This window comes from Phaenicophaeus curvirostris, chromosome 4 (assembly GCF_032191515.1).
Source record: "Phaenicophaeus curvirostris isolate KB17595 chromosome 4, BPBGC_Pcur_1.0, whole genome shotgun sequence".
NCBI classification, from domain to species: domain Eukaryota; kingdom Metazoa; phylum Chordata; class Aves; order Cuculiformes; family Cuculidae; genus Phaenicophaeus; species Phaenicophaeus curvirostris.
Window position 1 is genome coordinate 58059781 of NC_091395.1, and position 18102 is coordinate 58077882.

An 18102-nucleotide genomic window follows, 5' to 3' on the forward strand; every position below is an offset into this window, starting at 1 on the left:
ATGAAGAGTGAGGCTCAGATAGCCTAGAGGGTACTATGTCAGTGCAGACAGACCTGCCGTGGTAGCTTGCTCCGGAAGAGGAAGACCTGATATGTTTGTGAATGTGTTTCCTGAGAATGCCACTTCTTTACAAAGAGCCTGCCAGTGCATCAGGAACATTTTTACAGAAACAAGGACTTTTTAACAGTGTGGCTAAGTAGTCAAGGGGAGAGGGATGGTGGAAGGTGTTAAATATGTCAAGATAACATAACAAAAAGTAGAATTTCTATATGTTATCAAAAAATGGCAAATAACATAAAACGGCTAGATAGGGACAAAATAAGATGCAGATGGGAACCTAAACTGGCATTCCTTATCTTCTGAGTGCTTGACTTTGCAACCTTAGTACTGTTAGGTTTGAATGCTTAATATCCTGGTTTTGTTTTAAGAACACTACAGCCATAGAAAATACATCACATAGAAGACTCAGCAACAGTGTCAAAAGTAGGGTTATCACTTAATTTTACATATTCATAGAGACTACCTGCTTTTTCTTAAAGTGTTTGATTATGTTTGAAAGCTGAAAAATACCTCAAGTAAATGAATCCACTAGTAGCTTCTGCTTTTTATTTACAATTTTTCAGGGATGTATGGCTGTAAAGGGTTTTTTTCTGACTACTTGAAAGCAGCATTTACATAGAGATTAATACACTTGAGACATTCCACAGGACAAAAATCTGTTTAATTGGTTTCTCTTGACTGTAATCATTCTACCAAAGATACAGTTTTTCAACGCTTGAAAAAATGCAGACAAAAAAATTAATTTTGCAATCATCTTGCTGAAACATGCAGCAGTCTTCTATTAATTTTCTATTGATATATTCTTTGCTGATTGGCTGAAAGTGCAGCCCTCTCTGTGAAGTTATAACATGGGAAAAATACGAAGAATAATCTCTGTGAAGCAATGGTGGATAGGAACAGCTAGCTAGACAGTGTGTGAATCTCCATGCTGTTAACTGCCACCAACCGACTCAGAAACTGTCAAAAGCTTCTAACCTGCTTCAGTTTTGCCTCATTTACTGCTGCATTTTTGCTTGATGGTGAAACCTTGACAAGGCACTGTTGTGGCTTTGTTTCAATGTAGTTTATACACTGATGTAGCTACATCATGGCTTTCACAGGTACTAAAATATAATTCATTCTCCAATATCCCCAGTGGCTTTACAGTCCTGATAATATTCAGCCACTGAATTTCATCTTCTCAGATAAGTGAAACTTTCCATTCCTTCCTGTTCTTTACCAGCAAACATTCCTTTCTATCATGATTTTCAAGCCATCATCTTTAGAACATTCACATTGAGGTGAGTGAATTTGTCATCTTTCCTTCTACAGAGATTCTCTTGTGCATTCTAAAGAGATTACCAAATAGTTCTCAGAGGGCACAACACATTAAACCCCAGCTTGGAGGATTCCTTTTCAAGGCAATTATTCTATGGAACTTCTTGCATGACATTTATTCGATCAAATTATTATTGACTTCTCTTACCCCATTCCCTTCAAGAGTAAAATATTACAGTGGTGCAATAATGTGAAAAATAAGAATTGCTGTATAAGCATCATGCATTTTTTAAATGAATTGTTAATCTGTCAATAAAACAATAAATGTTGGTGAGTTTTTCTGTCTATGGAAAAGACAAATATTTTGTTGTAAATATAAATTAGACAGTTGCAAATTTTGCTTGTCACTGCAAAGGTACAATGTATGGTATATTAATCTTTCAGCCCATAACCATTTGTCTATGTATTGGCACTAACACCAGCAAAAATCATATGTTTGTCAAGAAAAGATATATTTTGCTGCTGAATGCATCATGAGGCCAGTTAAAGGAAAATGAAATTATAATCACTTTCTTCTTTGCATGCCTCTTAATTAGAGTCAATTTTTAAAACTTTATAACTGAAACATTCATGACAGAAACAGTAGTTTAACTCAAAATGATGATTTTTTGAGAATATTCAGCTCAGGTAAGACAGACATTTTTCAGTCTTCCTTCAAGACACAAAACTGAAGAAAAGTGTATTCAAGAGAGATATTTGAAGTAGCATGCCTGAGCCAAATCCTGTTACAAAAAATTAGAAGTGTGTTTAAATCCCATAAACCTCACAGTTTACTTTAATGTTTATAAACTCTTTATTGAAATAATAGTGTTTCTGTTAGTGATGAATGCAACAGTAAAATATTTCTTCTTTAAGGGGAAATACAACAGATAATGCTTTTTTCCTAATAAGATTCATACTTAGTTATGGCATAGCACTGCTGATATTGGAGCTTTAAAGCTGAATAATGATAAGATTTCATTACTGTTTAGTGACAGTGTGCCTTGCAGAAAGGATGGAATTAATGGGTACCTAAGCTTTTTTTATACCACATGTTCTGTGACTCCGTTGTCTCTGTGGAGCACAGAATAAGGCTGCTTCTTCAGCACAGGTAATAAAACCAAGTTTACCAACACCAAAAGAGATGCTACAGTGATTTCATTTTGTACACTCAGTCCTCATTCTTCACATCACAGAGGTTTTACACACAGAAGTGATCAGTTTTGTTGTGTTTTTTTAAAAGTCAGATTAGTTCCCTAATTCCCAATTCACCAAATGTGAACAAAGACAGTTTGAAAAGCGGTAGGTGCTGCAGTAAGGAAAAGAGAAAAAGTAAAAGTCAACAGGCATTGAGATATGACACTGCACCATGAAACTACAGCCTAAATCAGGATCAGCTTAATTTCTCTAGAGTGGCGAATGAGCAGCAGCTGTAATTACTTCCTGGAAGTGCAAACTCGTTCATTCCCCTGCCTTGAAGAGGCTGACCTGCTGCTGGCCATTTAAGACAATTCACGGTTCCCTTGACAGTGTAAACAACTATATCCAATAATGCTTCTCACTTTTTTCTTTATAAGAGGAGTTTCTGTTTTAACCTGCCTCAACTCAGAGATCTGATTTGCTTTAGGGTCTCATGAAGGTAGACACAAAGCTGAATGGGCTGCAAACTGCAGAGGAGGCACAGGAAACTCCAGCCCACAGACTTGAGTAGCAACAGGTAGTAATTGTGTATGATGGATGCTGGACCAAGTGCCCTCAAAGTCCTCCACTGAAAAGGGCTCCATGACAACTTTATGTACCTTTCCAGCATTTTTTCCTTTCATTCGTAGTAAGAAAATCTTTCCTGTTTCGATTGAAATATTTCTGTTTTCAGAATTAAGCAGATTTAATGTCCTCACCTGTTGGACACTACTTGGCTTCTAAGATAATATAAGAGGTTTTGAATGATAGATCCAGCTCTGCTCTGAGAGGAGAGGGTAAAATTGCTGGGCAGCCATGAGTGTATCCCAAGGGCACACACCTTGTCAAATAGTTTTGGTCATAGGCCTTCTGTAATCTTGTTCAGGGTACCCTTCACAACAAAGTTTGGCTTATGTTCTCATCTCTTTCCATCTAGTTTCATTTTTCTATCCAAGCATCAACACCACCAATTAAAACAGAGGTAAAAAGTGACCCTAAACTATGCAAAACTACATGTATTTTGACCAAGTGTAAATTTCCACTTCTCTCATAGTTTGCTAAAATATATGATGTTTTTCTGTTCTGAACAAATACGTTCCATGCTTTAGGACTAGCATGAGGCAGATTTGCTCCATTTGAATTTGAAAGGCTAATTCATTAGCACATTACACCTACATCAAAACATTCATCCTCAAAGGTGCTAAAAAGTCATCTGTCAGTTTTCTAGAATATTTAGTTTACTATCACCTTTACTGTAGTATAGGAGAATTTTTCCCCAAATGTCCCAGTCTTCAAGAAGGGCAACAGGGATGACCCCAGTAACTACAGGCCTATTATTCTCACTTCAGTGCCTGGTAAGATTATGGAGTAGATTATTCCAGGAGCTACTGAAAAACACCTGAATGACAACACAGTCATTGGTCCCAGCCAGCATGGGTCCATACAGCTGGATAAACACATAATGCACCGGGTGAACAATTGGCTGTTGGGTTGGGCTCAAAGAGTCGTAGTGAATATAATTACATCAGGCTGGTGACAAGTCACTAGTGATGTTCCACAGGGATCCATCCGAGGACCAGTACTCTTTAATATCTTCATAAATTATCTGGATGGAGGGCTCGAAGGTTTACTAACCAGGTTCGCTGATGACACAAAGCTGGGGGGAGCTGTTGACATTCTTGAGGGCAAAGAGGTCCTTCAGATGGATCTAGACAAATTGGAGAGCTGGGCAGCTCTCAATCACATGAAGTTGACCAAGGGTAAATGTTGGATTTTGTACTTGGGATGCGGCAACCCTGGATACACATACAGACTGGGGAGTTAAAGGCTGGAGAGCAGCCCTGAGGAAAGAGATCTGGAGGTTCTGGTTGACTGCAAGTTGAACACGAGCCAAATGTGCCCTGGCATGCAAGAGGGCGAGCTGTGTCCTGGGATACATCAAGCACAGCACTGCTAGCTGGTTGTGGGAGGTGATTGCCCGTTCTACTCAGCACTGGTGCAGCCCCATCTCAAGTATTGTGTGCAGTTTTGGGCTGCTCAGTATGAAAAGGATATCAGGCTACTGGACAGTGTCCAGAGGAGAGCCACAAAGTTGGTGAAGGGTCTAGAGGGGAAGTTGTACGAGGAACTGCTGAAGTCATATGGTCTGTTCAGCCTGGAGAAGAGGAAACTGAAGGGGTACGTCATAGCAGTTTACTGCTTCCCCACAAGGGAAGGAGGAGGAACAGGTGTTGATCTCTTCTCTCTGGTGACCAACGACAGGACTCAAGGGAAAGGCAGTAAGATGTGCCAAGAGAGGTTTAGGTTGGATATTAGAAGAAGGTTCTTCACTCAGAGAGTGGTGGAGCTCTGGAACAGGCTTCTCAGGGAAGTAGTCATAATGTCAAGCCTAACAATATTCAATAAGCATTTGGAGAATGCCATGGTTTGCTTTATTTCCATGAATCCAGTATATTTTCCTCTCTGTGTCTTAAGTATGTCTTGTCATAATCCTTAAGCAGACAGATTAGACTGCTTCTTCAGGTGGTAATTCAACTGATGCCAGCACAGTTACACTCCCTTGGTACTGTTGTACAAGTCTCCTATGACAGACTGGTCAATGCAGCAAGGACATAAGGATAATTCACTCAATAGAGTAACCACATGCATGGCTACAGGAGGGCACAGAGGCAGCTCCCCATTCACTGCTGATACTTCAGCCTACTCAGAAAATTCTGTTTTCAATCTAGCAAGCAAGTGCATGCTTAGCTCTCAGTTACATTCTCCTTTCCTTTTCTTCCCTTTATCCTCAGATTCCTTAGGGAACAACAAACGTTCCTGAGAATATTTCTATTCTCATTTAGCCAATTTAATTCTCTAGTGCTGGTGCCATACACAGACCTACACACACTCACTCAACAGTAAATCAGTAGCAGTATTAAAGCATTTCTCAATATGAATAGCTGGGTCATACTCAGGTTCCTAATGAAGAGGATTTTCTATATAACTTTTTTTTTTTAAGCTTGGTTTACTTTATCATCATTATAAGCTGCAGCAGGCTTTACAAGCCTGAAGGACAGGTGAGCAAGCAGAAAGCAGATGAAAGACACTTTTTGAATAAGTCACTTTTGGCAGCATGGCAGAGGTTGATCTGAGAGGATAGTCAGAGGCATAGAAGATAAGAGCTGCATGAGGTCCTAGGACAGACTCTACGACAGCCTTGTGTAGCCGCCATGCAGGAGGTGGGTAAACAGCAGGAAAGACCGGGAATACTCATGACACCCTCAAGAGGGAAACTACAGGAAGGGAAGAAACAGAAAGGAATGGAGGAAAAGAAAGTTGCAGTTACATTCAAAGTTATGTAGAAGTTTGAAACTGGTAACAAGAAGGTTTATTTAATACAATAATAGAGAGACAGCCACCGGGATCTGAAAAGAGGAATTATGTCTCTGTGTCAATACAAAGGAAGATTACTCTGGTAGCTTCATTTTGTAAGAAAAGAAGGGGCAAGAGATTGGGGGCATATTTGTGATAATAGATTCAGAGCTCATATCTAACACGTGAAGTTTAAAAAATAAAACCAAAAATACTTTGCCACACATTTGCTATAATTGTAATATATTTAGCTACTGAAAGTATTTGTTGATCCTTCCTCTCTTTCTCACTTGCCCTAACGTGCACAGGTGACAAGAATGTTTTCTTTCCAATTCTTTCTTAAGTGAGAAAATGTAATTTCTATTGAAGCTGATACCACTAGTATTGCTTTTCTTTAATCATAAAGAGACATTCAGCTGAACCCTTACCAATTGAATTTCTGAGTCTTTGCATAAAACTTGATGTGTATACAATTCATTTCTATATGTTGTAAAGACAATGGTTTTTATTCTGCAAAATGCAGCACATTTCCATATTTATCATTGTAAGCATAGAATTGCCTAAAGGCAATTCTTTAATTAATTTTTACTGCAGTGTGAAAAGAATCCTAAATCATTAATCATTTGCCTTTCACTACATATCAAAAGAAAAATTTCCTGTCCTGTTCTATACGCACACACAGTCATGTTAAAGTTGACTTTTTAGCAGCCTGGTTACAAACTGAATCCCTTTCAACCTCATGATCTAAGGTGATCTACCCATCAGACAGCAGTCTGCCAGTAAAGTTGGGGTAGACTTGCCATTGTCTGGCCAGCTACTTCTCACAGAGCTGGTACCAGTTTCAATAGGCACAGATGTTGCACTGAATTTAGCATCTACTGTATATTTACTAGCTGATTAGTTTTAGCTTTCATTCACAGAACCATTGAATCACAGAATAACCTGAGTTGGAAGGGACCCACAAGGATGCCATACCTTACCTTCCATAATTGACTGACAATTGTTTCCTCAGCCCAATCACCCTTCTGTCTTCTATTATTTTGCATTACAAGAGGTGAATAAATATCTTCCTGTCGGAGAAGGCAGTTGTATTTTTTCCCTACATAAATGTCAGCATATTAGATGTTACACTTAGCAGTCTCCAGTAGAGCAGATTTAATGAGTGTACCTGATCATTCCATCTGCTGCCTAAACAAAGCCTGACAAATCAATTTATTATACCTTCCAAACATTGTATGAATATTAAATAATCTTTCCAATAGCCCTCTGCCACTGGCAGTCATTACTGGCCCCATATGAAAGAGGAAATACTGAAGAAATAGAGACAACAAATTATGCCTCCAAATTACATCCACAACTCAAGATTCTGAAGACTTTCTTAGGTAACTGGAAAACCTCGCAGGTTTAGGCAAGTAATTATTTGGTGACCAAATTAAAATCTGGTCCATAGAAGGAATTCAGGGTTATATGTAGACAGAACTAGGTGCATATGCTGAAATTGTAAGGTGGCTGAAACTATAGCACACACTAGTGTGTAATTCTTAAAAAGACACCAGCCTCTGTATTAACCTGAAGGACTAACTTTACATTTCCTTTTTTATCTTTAAAATTATCAATGTATCAAGTATGTTTAAATATTGTAAATATCGAAAAAAAACTGTTCTTCATAAACATAAGAATTTAACTAACATACCTGATGATCAGAATCAGAAAGGAGGCATCTCTTTGCCCAGGTTGTACAAGTGAGGTCCCATTTAGGGAAGCAAGTCTATGTCAAGCCTTTGTGCTTATACCCAGAGTGAGAAATTTTTACCCAGTGAAGGGTTACAGACAATCCATACAAGCAAGCTAGCACACGCAGTGAGCCACTCAATCCCCAACTCCTGCAAGACAATACGGAGAGATTCAGCTTCATATCAAAACCAGCTGAATACATTGTTCTGACAATTTCTGTCAAGTGAAAATTAATCTTCTTAATGCTGAAATATAGTCTTCATTTGTATGTTGCAACTAAGTGCATAGCTACTTTTTTAACATTTCCTAATCACAATTTTTCTGAAGTCAGCATTTTCCTTACATTTCAACCAAATTCAAGATACAAATTAGTGTCAACGCATTTTGATATCACACTGGTTAAGGATTTCTATTTTCAGATAGAATTAGCACTCTTGCTTTTAACCACAAAGGGAAATTCTGAAAACTGTCTTTTGAGTATGCTCACAAGCCTGTCTAACATACACATTACCCTCTGAAGTGACAGGGATAGATCAAAAGGCCTAAAACAAAATAGATGACCCAAGGATGGCTCATATTGCATTGCTATGCATACTGTTTAATTGTAACTTCTCGCATTGCCATTATCAGTATAATTGTGCTGTGCAATTTTTGCAATACATAGAGCTTAAGAAGATGCACCATAGCCACATTATCAGTAGAATTGTGTTGTGCCACTTTAATTGGAGCTTCTTCGTAGAATGTGTACACAATACATGAGAAGGTTCAGTGCAGAGATAAGCAACGTTCCCTGAGCTCATGGATGGTATATCATCACCTTTCTGATTGGCCATCAACACCTTGGCTGACCAATCAGCAGGCACACGAGGAACATAAACACTGTGGGAATAGAGAAGAGATATGCAGAAATGCTCCATCTCAGCAGCTCCCTTAGTTCAAAGGTAAGAGGTGTAGATCAGTTCCCATGCTTTCCCTCCCTAGGCTCTAGCTAGGCACCAGGGGAGGTTGGTGTGAGCAATGGGGCAGCTGAGACCAGAGATTCTTCATTTTTAGAATTACATAAGTTGTTTATTTAACAACATACAAGTTGAACCCTTTTGCAGAGATTTTGGAGACCTCATCTACAAGTGGTTGTTCCCAATTGCCGTGGGCAGGTTCTGCAAATACTTGCTGCAACTAGGGGTTCCCCAGTGACTGTAGATCTGGACGATGATAATAGGGCAATTGGTGATGTATTTTTCTTAATTACTATACTTATTCTGATGTAGTAATAATTAGACACATTGCCTTTAAAGCTCTTGCTAATCGCTAATAATCATTTGTTACTTTTCTTGTTTTAATAAGTTAAGCAAAACTTGATTTCACATAGTATTCAAGAGTTTGATCCTTTTGTGTTGATTGCACTCTGTGGTTTGCACTCTGTGGTAAAACACCCTCAAGGTCAGCATTTTAGGGCCAAATATCAAAGAAATTATTTCAGTTATGATACATAAATTGAGACTCCACAAGTTTATGCTAGCGTACAGACTGCGGTAGATACTGACTTTTCTTCTCCTTCACTGTTAATATTTGCTGTGTGTCATACCAATTTTCAGGCAGTTTCTGAAAGTTATTGCTAAAATGAAGTGCTACCCTTCTTACTTTCTTAAAAAGACTGCCAATAATGGATATGTAATAAAGAGGTGAACAAAGATAAGAATTCTCTAGAAGGAGTTTGTGTTTATCATATAGCATTTATAGTATAAATGCTTCAGTTCAAATTCACTCAGTTCTATAGTCTACAAAATCACATTAGCTCCTACCTATTATAACTTTCTGTGAAGGCTAACTTTAAAAGGTGATACGTGTTCTGTGAAAGCAGCTTTTTAAAGGGCAGCTATATGACCTTGGCATCTGAAATGGACTAGAAATATATTTAAAGTATACGATTCTTTCCTCATACATTGTGGTTTTATGATGACTTTTCCTCAAACATGCTTTTGGTTTTGCTTGAAATCAGAAATACATTTTAAAAACATTTTTCTTTTCTTTCCACATGATGATAGTATTCTTTTATATATTAAGTGTGTACATTCATATATATGAATAGATAATAGATAATGTAGCATATTCATAGTACATTTTATTTTTATTTAAACTATATAGAGTGTGATAAATTTACTGTAAAACTGCTGTTTCATAAGAAGAAATAATTCCATGAACATGAATAGAATTAGGAAAAAGTCATCTCCATTTGGTAGCTAGGTGCAGGTTCTTGTTTATATGAGATCAAAATAAGAATAACCACATCATATAGCACCTTGGATCAGATCAGCTCTATGTCATTTAACATAATCCTTTATGTCCAAACTCCAGAACTTAAAACCTGCACATTGCGTAACTAAGTATAGCATACAAGGTCCCAAAGATGAAAGTTTCTGGAGCTGTCTGAAATTATAGAACACAGCTTTGAAGTGTGATAGAACAAATAAGAGATCATAAACACGGAAAAAATCCACTTAAATTGTGCCATAGAACCGGTCAGCTCAGCAGGAAGTATCATTTTTCTGTGAGACAGTTTAAAGCCTGCTTGCATTACTTATGTTCAAGCACTGATGATTTAAAAATATTTTTCTGTGCCTTAGATTTTCATAGCACTTCTTACAAAATTTCCTCATGACCAAAGAAAAGTATTTTAAAATGCTAAATATACGTTCAAGTTGGTGGCATAAGAATAACAAATTTAGTTCTGTGTTGTAGCAAGTGCAGCAACTGACACAGCAACCATCTGAGTGTTATTCTCAGCTCTGATATTTTGCCAGCTCTTTTGAATTTACCCAATAAAAGTTTAAGTCATTTTAATGAACTCCTGAAATCCCTAATGTGGCATATACCTGCACTCCTTGTTATTTAGCAACATTCAGATTTTGAAATAAATAAGTTTTCAAACATGTATAAGTTATAGAAAATAACTTAATATTTTCTTTATTCTCTTGGTTTGGGGGTTTTTTTTCAGAAAAACTTTTTTGAGTTTCATAGTAAAAATGCTTGAAGCTCTTACCTCATTTATTATTTACATTATAATAGCTTGTAGGTATAAAAGACAAGAATGAACTCTTTCAGACAGAAAACCATGAGACGTTGAATTCAATAGAGTAACATCAATATCAGAACAGTCAAACATCTTGTTTTATATGATTTTTAAAATTTGTAGATAAAGACACACTTGATGAAGCATAATTAAAGGACATTGAAATCTGCTGTTTTGTATATTATAGTATGTGTTATTTACTTGTTATACATGAGTGTTATATTCCCTCAGCACAAAACATAAATTTAAAGGACTGAAAAATAACATCTATTACAACTTTGTTAAAGAACAGAAGAAAAACAATCTGTCCAAGTCAAAAATCTGAACTTTGAAACAAGCAAATACATCTTTTAAAGCATCTGTAATGGGATAGGTAGCAAAGGATACAAGATAGAAACTCCCACTATACTGCTGAATTCTTTCAGAATATTGTCATCTTCTTTCAAAAGATTGTCATCATCAATACCAACCTAGACAAAATGGGGTTCTTTTCAGAAGAGTCCTCCTTAAAACTAAAAATCAAATTATGACGCAGAGGACATAATTATTTACTTTTAGTATGACAGAGGACATATACTTTTGTTCTTGGAGATTTTAATGGGTCAGTCAGGCTATATCAACAAAGTCTCTCTCATCATGGCAGTCAGTTCACACATCACAAATTCATCCTGTCTACATCAGGTTAGGGTCGTTACATAGCGGAATTTTATCCTCACTTGACAGAAGGGAAATTAAACTTTTGATATCACAGATTTGAAACGCAGATATATAAAGGAAAGAAAGCATATTCAGTCAACCAGGGCTTAAAATCTCCATGTTCTACCAATAATAACGTACAGACACATTAGTGGAGGTGCTTCAGAGAGGATCCAAGTGGAGATTGTTGGCCAGCAGACCTAACATACTAAAGGGACATCAAATCCTCTCCATTAATGACAGGAGGACTGTAGCAGGTGCAGTGTTGTGGGGAGTGAGCAAATAGAATATCATAGAATTTGTAGAATAATCTCTCTTCATTTTCCCCCCATATTTTTTTTCTGATTTAAATAGGAGATATTATGACATCACAAATTCATGAAGAAATGTAGGGAAGGTACAAGGGAAAGGGACCTCATTTCATGGAGAATATTACTCTGTAATGTTACATCACCAGGTTTTGCCTATATTGGAGGTAGTACATCTCAAGTGAAAAGGAAATCCTAGGAGCCTGCCAGTCTTGCAAATAGCCCGAACGACTTGTTTCACTGAAGAAACATCTCTCATTGTCTTTGACTCAAGGCACATAAGATAATTGTGAAATGATTGCATAAGAGCAAGATAAGGCTGTTTTGGAAAATATATTGCAGGAAATAAGGAAAGGTATCTGGGTTGATGATAGCAATTTACAAAGTGCAGGAAGGAGTTGCCTGAGGTTTTAAAAGTCCACAGTTCAATTAAATGCTAGAAGAAGTATTGCAAAGAAAAGATTTATCAAAGTTGGAAGTTACCAGTTTAGTTAGGACTATGTCTCTTTGATACTAGAAGCTGCTTCAATGTCTCCATTCTATAACATCTGTGGGAATGGATCTTGGGAGAGTCTGTGAGCAAAGGGGATGTTCAAGGTAAAGGCAAAAACGACAAGTAAGAACTACTTTCCTTTTTTTGTTTGTTTTTTTCCTCTCTTTATGGACACAGGAGGAAGAATTGAGTGTCAAAAGGCATATTTATGGTCTAAGTCTTGTTTTTATTCTGGGATTGGCAATACTGAATATTCAAAACTTCATAAATATTTATTCTCACATTTCATTCACAGCACTTGTTCAAAGTCTGAAGGGCTGCACAGGTTGCCGATAAAGGAATTGCTTAATGTTTTTTATTTATGTACAAGTTTTGCTGGAGTAGGACCTTGGAAAACACAACTGTTTCTATAACTATTGCCTTCTCTTAACTTCTCATGATTAAACACAAGTAATAGCAAGCTCTTCTCATATTCCTGCTCATGCAGTCCGAAGGGTTTTTTGCAGTAAGGGATATTGCATTGAACAGCTAGATCTACAATTCTTAATTGGAGGGCCTTTAATTATCGATTCATGCTCACCCTGAAAATATTTAGCATCACTAAAAACTGGTTCTCTCTTTTCTTATTTTTCAAAAAGATGCAGCTCAGCACAATAAAATTTACACCACTGCAGTATAATTGTCTTCAACAAGCCACCATCCCAATCCAATTGTGGGTGTTGGTTGACAGCCGACTGAACATGAGCCAGCAGTGTGCCCAGGTGGCCAAGAAGCCCAATGGCATCTTGGCTTGTATCAGAAACGGCATGACCAGCAGATTCAGGGAGGTTATTCTCCCTCTGTACTCGGCACTGGTGAGACCGCTCCTCGAATACTGTGTTCAGTTCTGGGCCCGTCACCACAAGAAGGATTTTGAGGCTCTGGAGCGAGTCCAGAGAAGAGCAACAAAGCTGGTGAAGGGGCTGGACAACAGGCCTTATGAGGAATGGCTGAGAGAGCTGGGGTTGTTTAGCCTGGAGAAGAGGAGGCTGAGGGGAGACCTCATTGCTCTCTACAACTACCTGAAAGGAGGTTGTAGAGAGGAGGGACCTGGCCTCTTCTCCCAAGTGACAGGGAACAGGACAAGAGGGAATGGCCTCAAGCTCCACCAGGGGAGATTTAGGCTGGACATTAGGAAAAGATTCTTCACAGAAAGGGTCATTGGGCACTGGCAGAGGCTGCCCAGGGAGGTGGTTGAGTCACCTTCCCTGAAGGTGTTTAAGGCACGTGTGGACGAGGTGCTAAGGGACATGGTTTAGTGTTTGATAGGAATGGTTGGACTCGATGATCCAGTGGGTCTCTTCCAACCTGGTGATTCTATGATTCTATGATTCAATGACTTCTCTGAAAACTCCTTTTTCAATCCTTAACTGAATTATGTAAGAATGAGAAATATAAAATAGAGTGCATCTCAGCCTCCAATTTTTATAAAACATTTTTTTCCTGATAGTCTGATTCATAATTAATAGCAGACATAACATTGCATAACTGTGCCATCTTATCTGCAAAACAAAAATCCTAATACTTAAACCATTCTATGTGAAATTCAGTATTAATAACTTACCAAAATGTCAATACCAGTTACTTAATGAACTATTCAAAGTGGCATGTCACTAAACCCAATGTGATCTTTAAGATCTAATTCAGTGACACCCTACTTCAAGATGAGTGCTGTCACTGCCAAGCTACAAAATTCATGCTCTGTTACACACGTGTTCTCAGACTGCTTACTTCTCCGTGTTCTCTGATCTTGTCACCTTTCTCTCTCTCCTGAGGTGTTTATTTCTTTTCCATCCATTGATCATCATTTGTATTATTTTTTTCCACAACTTAAGTAAATAAAATTTAGATCCTACAGCGTGCTAGTTCAGGTTTATCCATGTGAAAAATAAGAAATTATTTCCTAAGGGAATGATTGGACTTCCTGATACACACTCACAGATATTCTACTTCAGCTACAAGTTATCCATGTCACTGCAGAAATATCTGTCATGTTGTAAAGCAAGAAGTTTGTCAATGTCCATAACAACTCCCTGGACAAAGTCTTGCCTGGGAATATAAAAAGGCACCTCCAGACAGTAGAACACATTTTTTAAAATTTCTTGTGGAAAGAAATCCACAATCTGATGATACACCTTTGTTTCCATACCGAATCTTTTTACTTGTTAATTGATTGGAGTAGATTATATATTATATGATATCTTAACATTAATTTGATGCACAGAAGATGATACTTTTTTTGAAATGTGTACTCCTGCATAACAAAGTGCCTGAATGTGCTCAAAGCCAAGCACAAATGTAGTCCCTATAAAGTGAACAGAATTAGTACCATGCTGAGATTGTGCATCTACTTATGTCCATTTGGGTAAGATGATAATACAGTTAAATTAAATGGCTTCCATTTTTTCATTTAGATATTCTAAAATAAATGGATATATAAGAATATTAAACAATCATGGTTTTTCAAAGATAGCTTTAGGAGTCTGCTAGATGAACCTTTGACTCCATTATGATGTTTTGTGAATGCCGAACTTTTTTAATAATGTTCAAAATTACAGTAAGACTTGTTTATACAAGCCACATTAAACACAATAAACATCAGGTTCTGTAAAATCTAGTCACTAGTTTTGGTGAACTTTGTAGAAGGGTTTAACTTTATGGGAACAGGTGCAATTCGCTAGGTAGTGGAGACCTAATTTTGCCAAATGGCTGAATGGAGCTCTGAAGCTCTAATAACTATATCTGGTCCTTCTGGTTATGTCAGCCACAAGTGCAACAGGACCAGCACTGCCCTCACTTCAGCTGGGGTGCAGTTAAAGATGAAATTACATTCTGTGTTAACAGCTAAACAATTGCCCTGCTCTGCAGCACACTTCCTTGTCATTGCAGCAGACAGTAATTAGAACCCACTGTGCGTTTGCTGTACTGAACAGTGTTAATAGTCAAGGAAAGGTGTTAGTCCTGTTAAGGAGGACATGGAATTTTCTCCTTGATTATCAAGGCCTAAAGCATATGTCCTCAATGGACACTACTGTGAAAGGAAAACCTTTGCATCCTTTTTTTGGACAGATCTCAGCATGCTGAAGAAAGCAGCCATTGAGGGGCTGCTGAATCATCAGGTCATGGAAAGCACACATATGGAATGAGGAGAGGTACCACCTTCCTTCGTTACCTCCCATCCCTCTCACAGCAAGTATCAGTGATGGCATGTGTCCACTAAATCATGTTCGCTGCTGAAGCATTAAATCTGTGGGCTACCCTTTACTTACAAAGTAATTGAATTCCACGTGACTTGTTGGAGGAATATGAACACATTTAGATATTAATATGTCACATTACAGAACTAGATTCTCCTAGCCATTATTATTGGGAAGCATTCAGTGGTCACTGACTCAGAACAATAAAAACCAATTCTGCAAGCCACAATAAGCATTAAGGAAAAGTCTTGAATAGATGGGTATTATCATTTTTAATGAGAATCAGGCATCATCACTGTTTCTAGCTGTATTGACAGATAACATGTTTTAAATAAAAAAAAAAAGCCAAATATGCATTAACTAAAATCATGTATAGTAAAAACATACTGGCCACCTATTAGCCAGCACCTTTAAATCTAATTTTGAACAAACTGCAGAGAATGATTAGATGACAAAGTACTTTACCAATGTGTTTTAATTTTCCATAATGTTACTTCTGTTCGCTGAGCTTGCTGTCTATAAACAACTTCGAATGGTCACTTTTGATTTAAAGAGTGCTAACATTTCTGCATTTACTGCCATAATACTTAATGAGCCATAACACTGTAAAGTAAGACATAAAAGCAATTTGTTCTCTATATGATATTGATTTTTAAATAAATTAGTAAAGTTTGTGTTTATTCCATGCAGAAAAGAAAAACAAAACTAGAATTAAAAAATTACCCATACAGCTTTTTCAGACATCTATAACAGAGCACTACTTATGGAAAAAGTTTGTGGCTACATCTTTAAAGCCCACAGAATACTGTCATACCTTTATTGAAGTGTTCAGGAAGGAAGATGTCACATTATTCACATTATTTCTAGAATTTAAGATTCCTTTTCCTCTAAACATATACCAACATGACAATTTCTGGACAAGTTAGAGCTTAAAGTTTCAAAAGTAATACTTTAATGCAAATCCTTTGCCAATACATGAAGCTTCATTATAAAGTCTTACTTTCCTCCCAGTATTATCTTTCCAGAACAACTTCACTGAACCCCCTAGAAATCATATCATTTTCATTTTTTCTGATGTGTTTTTGGGCCCAGAGTACCAAGCATTTTGAGTCAAACAGACTTTTTTTCCTGATTCTCCCAAAAACAGGTAAAAGGGAAACAACATCAGAGAAAATGAGGTCCAATTTTTTTTTTTTTGTAGCTCTTCCCTGACTCCTGTGTCTGATATTAAGGACAGGCAGAGAGAAGGTTTTATGGCACTAATTGACTCCTTATCTGTCACTGTGGGAGATGCAGATGTAGAATGGATTAAGCAGTTTGCTCTGAGTGACATAAGGAATAGAAATTTCTGCCAAGAATTTTCCATTTAAAAAAAAAAAAAGAGGATGGCAGGTTTTCAGAATAGGGCTAGGTGATAAACAGCTTCCTGAGTTTGGCAGTGAAAAACAGAGAAATGCATATGGATAATATAAGTGTTTTATTTTTAATTTTTTTTCTTACAAAATTAAAAACCTACTTAGACATGGAATGTCCTATCAAAATTAAAGATGGTGTATGATCTTATCCCACTTTTGCCTAGGAACATATTGATTAGAAGATGTGGGTAATGTGCTCATTCCAGCTTCTCAATAAGCAGAATTAGCTACATTTTCGGAGGAGGTTACCAACAGAGTGCACAATGTTCTATTCTGTGTTGTATGCCGTTCAACATGAATATGAAATAAAGGATACAGAAAAAAAAGGATAAGTAATGAGGTCACAAAATGTTCAGAGGACAGAAAAATTATTCATAACAGTAAAATGTAAAGCTGCAAAGAATCAAATCTGAAGATACTGAATGAATAGAGAGAAAACAGCAGATAAAATTAGTTGTCAATAAGTGAAAAGAATTGTATGTGGGGTGAAAATCTTAAGTGTGCCCATTACACAATGGTCTCTGAATGAGCTACCACTCTCAAAAGAGATCTTGGAGTCATTGTGTCTAGTTTTCTGAAAACAGAACCAGTGTAGTTAGCAGTAGACAAAAAACAGGGCATAAGAAGCACATGTGGAAAGAGACAAAAAAAAAGAACAAAACCAATACCATCATGTAAATACAGAGTGTGCCTACTCCTTGAATTATATATACCGTTTGGCCGTCACATACCAGAATCCATAACTGGGAAAAAGCTAATATGGATGGTTGGCATATGGAACACTTCCATATGAAAAGACAGTAAACAAACTAAGAGTTTTCAGCTTGGAAAAGAGTCCTTGAAAAAGGGATTATTTACAATGTTTTGGAAAACTGTTTTCTAAGGAATAAATAATTACAACAACAATACATAGTATTACATGATTTTTTGCTTATGAATAGTATAAAGAGGATGAATAGGAAGTTACTATTGCAGTTACTATGTATTAATTATAACAATAAGCAATGACATATAACAAAATAGCTATACCAATTAATTATAAATAAAACAATGCAAAAAATACACCATAACAATTAATTAGACTTATTCTAATAAGTACTACTACAAGGTTATTAAATTATAGGAAAGTGCCACATAATATTGTGAAAGATGAAAGTAAAAGTGATATCCAGAAAGGAATAGAGAAATTCACTGGAGACATGGCCATAAATAGCTAGTAAATAAGGGGTTTTTGGTCCAATATTAGCTTAAAAAATATTCT